Here is a 10,541-nt window from a genome sequence, read left to right as displayed (position 1 = left end):
TTTAATTTTGTGTTATTGAACTTGTTGCCTACTTTTAGACTTATTTAGGAAAAAAAATTATCTTTCAACTATTGAACTTATTAATTTTGTTTGGTTATAGAAGTTGTTTGTATAAAACATGTGGTTGTTTGTTTGCTTGTTTGAGATTTTTGTAGAAATTGTGCAAGAAAAAAACTGCATCATGGTACACAAAAATCTTAGGCAACAATTAAACAATATAAATGTTTCCTAAAAATATTATGTTAATTACAGTTCTAAGGCAACATATTTAAATAGAGTATGTTGTCTAAGCTGATATCTAAGACAACATATTCAGATACAATATGTTGTCTAAGCTGATATTTAAGGCAACATATGAAGATAGAATATGTTGTCTAAACTGATACCTGATGCAACATATGTTTTTTACTTGGGCAACATAACCTTTTGTGTGTTGCCTAAGAAGCCCGTTTAGGCAACATAGTATGTTTGCATATGTTGCCTTGGTTCTTATGCAACATTGAGAAGGCAACACTTCTTAGGCAACACGTGTTTGTTGCCTAAGAAGCCCTCTTAGGCAACATATTTTGTTTGCATATGTTGCCTTGGTTCTTATGCAACATTGAGAAGGCAACACTGCTTAGGCAACACGAGTTTGTTGCCTAAGCCTTACACAATATAAACCCCTCTTAGTCAACATTTTTTATTTGTTGCCTAAGTGGCATTTTGAGGTAGTGTGTGTAGGTGCAAGTTAGAGGGGGTAAAGAAACTTACACATACCAAGTGAGTTCATGTGATTTATAAAACGGAGATGCATGCATATTATGTAAATATATTGCAAAAGTTTTACATTCATATTGCGTATGTTTTATTGAATTCTTCAGTTACATGCTTTTCATATATGATAGTTTTGAAAGATATGAGATATGTGATTTTATTTGATATGTGTCGGGTTTTCAACAGACTATGGCAGGTTATTTCCAGAATAACATACCGATATTATTTTGGTCGTGGCTTGGGGAGATAGCCCCTATAAGCGTGACAACCTTTGTGCAGGACAATATTGCGGTGAAATAGCACCTATACTAATGGTTATGATAAAGTACATGTTGCAAGTTGTATGTTTTCTTACGCGCCTATCCTTGGATACGGTGACGCAATTTCTGGGAATTTAATGATTAAGAAAGTGTCGTTTGTCTAAGGACTTGGACATAATCTGTTTAGCATAGGTCAATTTTGTGACAAGAATTTAGAAGTCTGTTTTAAAGCTAATCAATGCAGCATCTGAATTACTGATGGTAAGGAGCTCTTAGCTGGAATCAGAAGATCAAATCTATACATGATTGACCTATCCAATACACAAGTAGATACTAATGTCTGCTTGATATCCAAGRCATCCTTGAAGCAGAATCTGCTATGGCATCGGCGTCTTTCACACTTGAACTTCAAATATCTGAACAAGTTGGTATGTAACAACTTGGTTAAAGGCATCCCAGACCTAAAGTTTCATAAAGACCATGTATGCGGCGCATGTGAAATGAGCAAACTAAAGAAAGCTTCACATAAGCTGAAGACAGAGTTCAACACCGAACGTTCTCTACACTTACTCCATTTGGATTTATGTGGTCCTATGTGAGTCCAAAGCATAAATGGTAAGAAGTATATGTTGGTTATAGTCGATGATTATTCCATATATACCTGGGTTCATTTTCTACGGTCAAAGGATAAAGCGGCCGAGACAATAATCTCATTCTTGAAGACAGTCCAAAACAATCTGCAACTACCAGTTCAGGAAATTAGAACTGATAACAGAACTGAATTCAAGAACAACACACTCGACTTATTCCTCGAATCCATCGGTATTACACATACATTTTCGGCAGCCCGGACATCGCAACAGAATGGTTTCGTTGAGCGAAAGAACAGAACGTTGGTGGAAGCGGCAAGGACATTACTTACCTGCTCCAAACTTCCATTATTTTTATGGGCTGAAGCAGTGGCGACTGCTTGTTTTACCCAGAACCGCTCACTCGTTCACAAGAGGTTTGGTAAAACTCCGTATGAAATAACAAATAAAAGAATACCTAATATCAAATTCTTCCAAGTTTTTGGTTGCAGGTGTTTTATTTTAAATGATAAAGAGGACAGACGGAAGTTCGCTGCTAAAGCTGATGAAGCGGTCTTTGTTGGCTATTCTAAGACATATGCTGCGTATAGAGTCTACAATAAAAGAACCAAAATCATCAATGAGAGCGTGAACGTCTCCTTTGATGAAGTCATTGATGTGGCTTCTGAACAATTCAGTTCAGGACCCGGGCTGATAATTAATACTACGCGGAAAGCTGATCAACCAGAATCTTCTAATTCTGATAAAGCTGATTTAGATTCATTATTTGAGAGCTTTTATAAAGAATATTTTGAAAATAAATCTAATTAGTCTAATGTTTTGTCCAGGGATATTCAGAGTGAACAACAGTTATCTGGTCCATCTCCCGATGTGCCAGTATCTGAAACAGAAGAAGAAACGGAAGTGGTGGATGAAGAAATAGAGATGGAAAATCCTAACAATCTCATTCAGCATGAAGAGGGTGAAAATTCTGAAGTGCAAGAGGTATCGGTCGAACAAGACGAAAATATCCTACCTCAACCAGATATTCAACCTATTCCAGTTCCAAATATTGAACCTTCACCTGAACCTGTTACAATAAACTCCCCAAGTACTTACACTGATCAAAACTCAGATCAAAGCTCCTACATTCCCCTACCTCATAGCAAGAAGTGGACCAGAAATCACCCAATACATCAAGTTATTGGTGATCCATCAGCACCCATTCGTACACGGTCTGCGACAACTAATGAGTGTTTATACTCCACGTTCTTGAGTAATATTGAGCCGACTAAGGTATCCGAAGCCTTAGCTGATCCGAATTGAATACTCACAATGCAAGAGAAGCTGAACCAGTTCGAAGCATTCAAAGTTTGGAGATTGGTACCACGTCCCAACAACAAGACGATTATCGGTACAACTTGGGTATTCAAAAATAGAAAGGACGAAGATGGTGTTGTGGTCAGAAATAAGGCCCGACTCATTGCTAAAGGATACAATCAACAAGAAGGCATTGACTACGACAAAACGTTTTCCCCGGTTGCAAGGATTGAAGCAATACGGATGTTTCTGGCATACGTGGCACACAAGAACTTCACAGTGTACCTGATGGACGTCAAGACAACATTTCTGTATGGTCTTCTCAAGGAGAAAGTCTATGTTGCACAACCGGAGGGTTTTGTTGATCAGTCAAAGYCGGATCATGTCTACATCCTTGACCGAGCTCTTTATGGTCTTAAACAAGCTCCGAGAGCCTGGTATGACATATTATCAGAATTTCTGGTAAAGTCAGGCTTCTCGAAARGTAATATTGACACAACCCTTTTCATTAAAAAGGAAAAKTCTGATATTATTTTGAAACAAATTTATGTAGACGACATAATATTTGGATCTACAAACCCAAAATACTGCAAAAACTTTTCTGCCTTAATGGTTTCGCGTTTTGAAATGAGCATGATGGGTGAGATGAACTTCTTTTTAGGTCTTCAAGAAAAACAATTATCTTTGGGTATCTTTATCTGTCAAACAAAATATATTTTAGATATCCTGAAGAAATTTAATATGGAAAACTGTTTATCTATCAAAACACCTATGGCTCATGGAACGAAAATACATGTTGATCCGTCTAGAAAAGCTGTAGATCAGAAAACATATCGAGGCATGATAGGTTCCTTAATGTATTTGACATCTTGTAGACCTGATATTATGTTTTCAACACATCTTTGTGCTAGATATCAGTCTAATCCAAAGGAGTCCCATCTAAGTGCCGTTAAGCGCATTTTCCGTTATCTCAAATGGAATGCTAATCTTGGACTCTGGTATCCCAAGAGTACGAGTTTTGAACTGACAACTTACTCAGATGCAGACTATGCAGGCTGTATGTTGGACAGGAAAAGTACATCAAGACATCTACGGGTTTTGACTTTGAATATAAATAATCGACTCATTTTTAATTTCACTCTCATTCACTATTCATCATCGTCTCCAGTCGATCTTCCTGTTAAATCGCTCAAGAACTTCGAACTCCAATCTATTTCTTCCCATTTCTAATCATAAGGTTTATGTTAACACCCCATAACATACATTGCATGTAACACATATTTCATACAAAATAAATACATGTTTATATACTGATCAGGTCCCGTAGTAGAAAAATCTATCATAACCAAATACAAGGTCTAAAAATTCAAATACATATCTTGTACTAATCAATCAAAACTGTACATCAAAAACAAATCTTCATGCAAAAATGCATATAGGAAAATATTACATTTTCCCCTTTCTTTTACCGTCCGCACCTCCCGCAACACATAGTTAAAATCACAAAACGAGGGTTAGACGGAAAAGTCTTGTGAGTTACCTTTTATGTTATTGCAGGGTGTAAATCATCAAAACCTTTATGGAAAACAACCCTTCATATATATAACAAATATGAACATAATACCAGATCATTTTACTTTCAAACTAAGCACTCCGCTATTCAATTCTCATACCTTTGAACCAATCAGGTTTCATATAATGCCACTTTTAAACCTTTTTCTAATCAAACAAGGTTTTCATAAACTTTCTGGCCAAACCTGATATTTTCTCCTCAATAACATCCAGACTATGATTTCCAATAAGAACCTTGATCCTAAATCTTTAAATCATAGAGAGATAAAGATTCCAGACCACGGTAGTCTTAAAGAATATAATAGAAAGAGTTATATCATACAACACACATACATATGCCACCCTTATATCAATGTACACCTCTCCTTGATATGCCACCCTTATCCCATGGTACACATCTCCTTGATATGTCACCCTTATCCCATGGTACACCTCTCCTTGATATGCCACCCTTATTTCCTCATCAAAACATTTCACAAAAATAATTCCAAATAAACCGCAGCCATTGGAATTATTATTAATCCAAAATCATTTATATCAAATTTCCATTTTATGATAAAATAACAATTTTTATCCTTCAAGCACAAGGCATAAAACAAATCCGGTCAGCATAGACTTGGCCGGACTACATATCCGGTCAAGTCTTGGCCGGTTTACCAAATCCGGACAACTTATCGTCCAAGGTTTATCTGATTTAACACTTAGAATAAATTTCAACACCTTTGTCCGGATAACAAGTCGGGACAATACATCGCCCAAAGCTTGACCGATTTAAAATAATCCAGTCACCACATGGTCGTATTCCAACTTCTCAGTTCAAAATGTTAACCATTCGTACCAATCATAACTCGCTTGACACTTAATCGGTTAAAGACTAAACCGTTCAACACTTGAGCGGTTTAGGCTTAATCGCCCAACCCTTGATCGACATAAGAATAACCTGGGCAAGCCTTGTCCGATTTAGACTTAATCCGGTCAACCTTTGTCCGGATAAAACCCTTAAACAAATACTTCATTTCTTTCCAATAATAATCAACATTCAAATAAAACCATTATCAAATTTTATGTAAAAAGGTTTAGAAATCACTCACCTTGAAAAACCTTTTGAAATCAGATACTTGAAATCAACTTGATCTTGCAATCCGGTCAATCTTAAATTGCACAAACACTTCTTACAAATAGCAGCAGAAAAATGCAGATGGAGGTTGAACCCTCCTTTTATACCTTTCCAAGACAGGAAAGGTCGGCCATAACAGCCTCCTTTCCACATGCATGAGTCCTGCCTCACCACACACACACACACACATATATATATATATATGTATTTATATACTCTCATGCACATATACACATATATGCATGTATATCACATAAATATCATACAAACATGATTAAATGTATCAATTTATCATGCTATCACGTAATCAGATAATCAGATAATCATGTATTAATTACCTTGGGTGATAACCAGGATCCGGTTGTCACATTATCCACCCCTTAAAAGAAATCCGTCCCAGAATTCCTTTAATAAAAAAGCCAAGGGTATTCTGATCTCATCTTTGACTCCAATTTTTATGTTGCTTCCGGTCCTTTGTGAAACTGCCACTGAACCTTAACCAAGCTTATCTCTTTGTTTCTCAACACTCTGATCTTTTGATCAATTACAGCTTCCGGTGTTTCCACAAAGTTCAGCTTACTGTCTAATTTAATCTATGGCATCGGTATGGCTAGACTCGGATCGGCCAAACATTTCCGCAGATTCGACACATGAAAAGTGTTGTGAATCAGACTCAGCTCTTCTGGCAGCTCTAACTGATATGCTACTGGTCCAATTCGCTTACATATTCTGAACGACCCTACATACCTTGGACTGAGCTTCCCTTTCTTTCCAAACCTGATGACACCCTTCCATGGCGAAACTTTTAACATCACAAAATCACCTATACCAAACTCAATCGGCTTTCGACGATTATCAGCATAACTTTTCTGACGAACTTGTGCTATTTTGATTCTTTCGCGGATCTGTTCGATCTTTTCAGAAGTTTCTTGGAAAATTTCAGGACCCGTCAGCTGTTTTTCACCAACCTCATTCCAACACAACGGCGTTCAGCATTTACGTCCATACAACACTTCATATGGTGCCGCTTGGATGCTGGAATGGTAACTATTGTTATATGCAAACTCTATCAATGGCAAGTGATCTTCCCATGATCCCCCGAAGTCAATAATACAACTTCTTAACATATCTTTGAGAGTCTAGATAGTTCTTTCACTCTGCCCATCAGTCTGCGGATGATAAGCTGTACTCAATCGGATTTCAGACCCTAAAGCATTCTGTAACCTTTCCCAGAACTTCGAAGTAAACCGACTATCTCTATCAGAGATAATGGATAATGGAATACCGTGTCTAGTAACAATTTCTTTGATGTAAATCTGTGCTAGCTTTTTTAAAGAGTACTTCTCTCTTATTGGTAGAAAATGCGTAGATTTAGACAGACGATCAACAATTACCCAAATCGCGTCATACTCCTTTGGAGTTCGAGGTAACTTCATAACAAAATCCATGGTAATGTGATCCTATTTCCATACAGGTATCTCTAAGGATTGAAGATTTCCATACGGCTTTTGATGTTCAATCTTAACCTGTAAACATGTCAGACACTGTTCCACATATCGAGCTATATCTCTTTTCAACCATGGCCACCAATAAAAAGGTTTCAAATCTTTATACATCTTATTGGTGCCTGGATGAATAGAGTATCGGGACTTATGACTTTCATTTAATATCATATTTCGGATATTTCTAAAACATGGTACCCAGACTCGCCCTTGAAAGCATATTAGTCCTTCGTCATTTTGTTCCAAGGTTGAAATCATCTTACCCAACCTTTCTGCTTTAACAAAATCTTCTTTTACAGCTTCTTGTTGACATCTCTGAATTTCCTTACGAATGTCAGGGATCAAATTCATTCTCATTGCCACAGCTTTAATGGTTCCACTCTTTTCTTTCCTGTTCAAAGCATCAGCCACCACGTTAGCTTTTCCTGGGTGGTAGATGATTTCACAATCATAGTCATTAACCAGCTCAATCCACCGATGCTGTCGCATATTTAATTCTTTCTGGCAGAACAAATGTTGTAAACTTTTATGGTTAGTATAAATCTGACATTTCGTTCCCAGAAGATAGTGTCTCTAGATTTTCAGAGCAAATACCACTGCAACTAATTCCATGTCATGGGTTGGATATTGCTTCTCATGATCTTTCAATTGTCTTGACGCATAAGAAATCACCTTTCCTCTCTGCATCAGAACACATCCTAACCCTAATTTTGAGGTATCACTATAAACCACAAAGTCTTCAGATCCATCTGGTAAAGTCAATACTGGTGCGTTACAAAGATGATCTTTTAACAATTGAAAAACTTCTTGCTGTTCTCTTTCCCACTGGAATTTAATGTTCTTCCGAGTCAATTTAGTCAATGGCATGGCTATCTTAGAAAAGTTATGAATGAACTTACGGTAATAACCGGCTAATCCCAAAAAGCTTCGGACCTCGGAAGAATTTTTCGGAGCTTCCCATCTTGCAACTACTTCTATTTTCACTAGATCAACTTTTACTCCTGATTCTGAGATGACGTGACCCAGAAATTGAACTTCTCTTAACCAGAACTCACACTTGGACAATTTAGCATACAACTTTTCTCTTTTGACCAATTCCAGTATCAGATGAAGATGTTTTGCATGTTCTTCTTCAGTCTTAGAGTATATAAAAATATCATCGATAAATACAATAACGAATTTATCAAGATATTCCTTACATACCCTATTCATCAAATCCATAAAGGCTGCGGGCGCATTAGTTAAACCGAATGGCATAACTAAGAATTCGTGATGCTCGTACCTTGTTCTGAATGMTGTTATGGCAACATCTTCTTCCCTGACCTTGAGCTGATGATACCCTGATCTTAAATCAATCTTTGAGAAATAACTTGTTCCCAGCAATTGGTCGAACAAGTCATCAATCCTCGGTAAAGGATACTTGTTTTTTATTGTTAACTTATTCAGTTCACGATAGTCTATACACATTCACATAGACCCATCCTTTTTTTTGACAAATAGGACTGGAGCACCCCAAGGTGAAGTACTGGGCCTAATAAATCCCTTATCAGATAAATCTTTCAATTGTGCAACCAGTTCTTTCAATTCAGATGGAGCTAAACGGTACGACGCCTTTGCTACTGGTGCAGCCCCTGGTACTAAATCAATTCGGAACTCAATGACTCTATCTGGTGGTAATCCAGATAAGTCTTCTGGAAAGACTTCTGGATATTCACTAACAATCGGAATTGATTCTTCTTTTCCCTTTTCTTTCTTCAGATCAATTACATATGCCAAACATCCTTGGCACTTCTTCCAAATACTTTTCGGAGCTTTCATTACTGACAAAATACTGGTATAGTGATTCTAACGATCACCATAAATAACAACTGTCCCTTGGTCTGGCAGAATAATTCTGATCATTTTCTGATTACAAATAATACTAGCCTGATATCTTGCCAACCAGTCCATACCCACCACTACATCAAATTCTTCATCGGCATGGGAAATAACCGGATTGGAAGTTCATAGTCCCCAATCACAATAATACAGTTATTGAACACACTAGTAACAGTTTCCTGACTATTAGCAGTATCAACTACTAACTCATCATTAAGTATCACAAAATCCAGACATGCAGTTTGAGCAAACAATGGTGATACAAACGAAAATTTTGGACCAGAATCAAATAACACCTTAGCACGTATTGAATTTAGAAGAAATGTACCTGTTACTACATCCGGCGATGCTTCTGCCTCGTTTTTAGTCATTTGGAAAGACCGTCCCCGCGCCCCTCCTTGCCCTCCTCTGTTTACAGTAGGCCTTCCCTGAGTACCCAACGCATTACTCCCTATCGTTAATTGCAGAGTTCTTAACAAGGGACAATTCGGTCGAATATGATCTGAAGAATTACAATTAAAACACCTTCTGTTAGCTGGGCAGTTTCTTGACAGATGACTTGCTTCGCCGCACTTATAAAATTTCCTTGGGTCCATCTGGCATTCAGCTTGATGAACCTGTCGGCATTGTGAACAGACTTTCTCACTGCTCTTCTGCTCAGATCTGTTATCATATCTTATAGTTTTCGGCCCTCGAAAAGATGAAGACCCTTCCCATTTTCTCTTCTCTACAACCTTTCGTTCTGGCTGTCGGTTTTTATTTCGTTCAGTCACTTCAGCCGCATCTACCGTTAACGAAAAGGTATTGGGGTTCATAGCAATAACAAACTCTCTGATTGAGGGTTTCAAACCCCAAATATACCTTTCTATCTTCCTGGGTTCGGTTGAACCATAGTGCTCGGCAAATCAAGAGTATTCAATGAATTTTTCGGTATACTCTCGAACTGTTCCATTTCCTTGTTCTAGTTTCAGGAAATCTTCCTCCATTTGTCTTACTGCTGTTTTAGGGAAAAATTGGTTCTTGAATCGTTCCACAAATTCTACGCATCATATTTATTTCCAATGGTGCTAACTACGTCCGGGACCCTTAATATGCAATAAACAGTTTAAGTCTAGGTATCATGCTGTTAAATACCTAAATCCCTTAAAACCAGGCTCTGATACCACTTTCTGTAACACCCCATAACATACATTGCATGTAACACATATTTTATACAAAAGAAATACATGTTTATATACTGATCAGGTCCCGTAGTACAAGAATCTATCATAACCAAATACAAGGTCCAAAAATTCAAATACATATCTTGTACGAATCAATCAAAACTGTACATCAAAAGCCAATCTTCATGCAGAAATGCATATAGGAAAATATTACATTTTCCCCTTTCCCTTACCGTCTGCACCTCCTGCAACACATAGTTAAAATCACAAAACGAGGGTTAGACCGAAAGGTCTAGTGAGTTACCCTTTTATGTTATTGCAGGGTGTAAATCACCAAAACCTTTATGGAAAACAACCCTTCATATATATAACAAATATGGACATAATACCAGATCATTTTTACT

Source organism: Cynara cardunculus, unplaced genomic scaffold (assembly GCF_001531365.2).
Source record: "Cynara cardunculus var. scolymus isolate 2C unplaced genomic scaffold, CcrdV1 Un_Scaffold_1673, whole genome shotgun sequence".
In the NCBI taxonomy this organism is placed as follows: domain Eukaryota; kingdom Viridiplantae; phylum Streptophyta; class Magnoliopsida; order Asterales; family Asteraceae; genus Cynara; species Cynara cardunculus.
The sequence above is the reverse complement of the archived record's forward strand: the minus strand, read 5'-3'. Positions refer to the sequence as shown.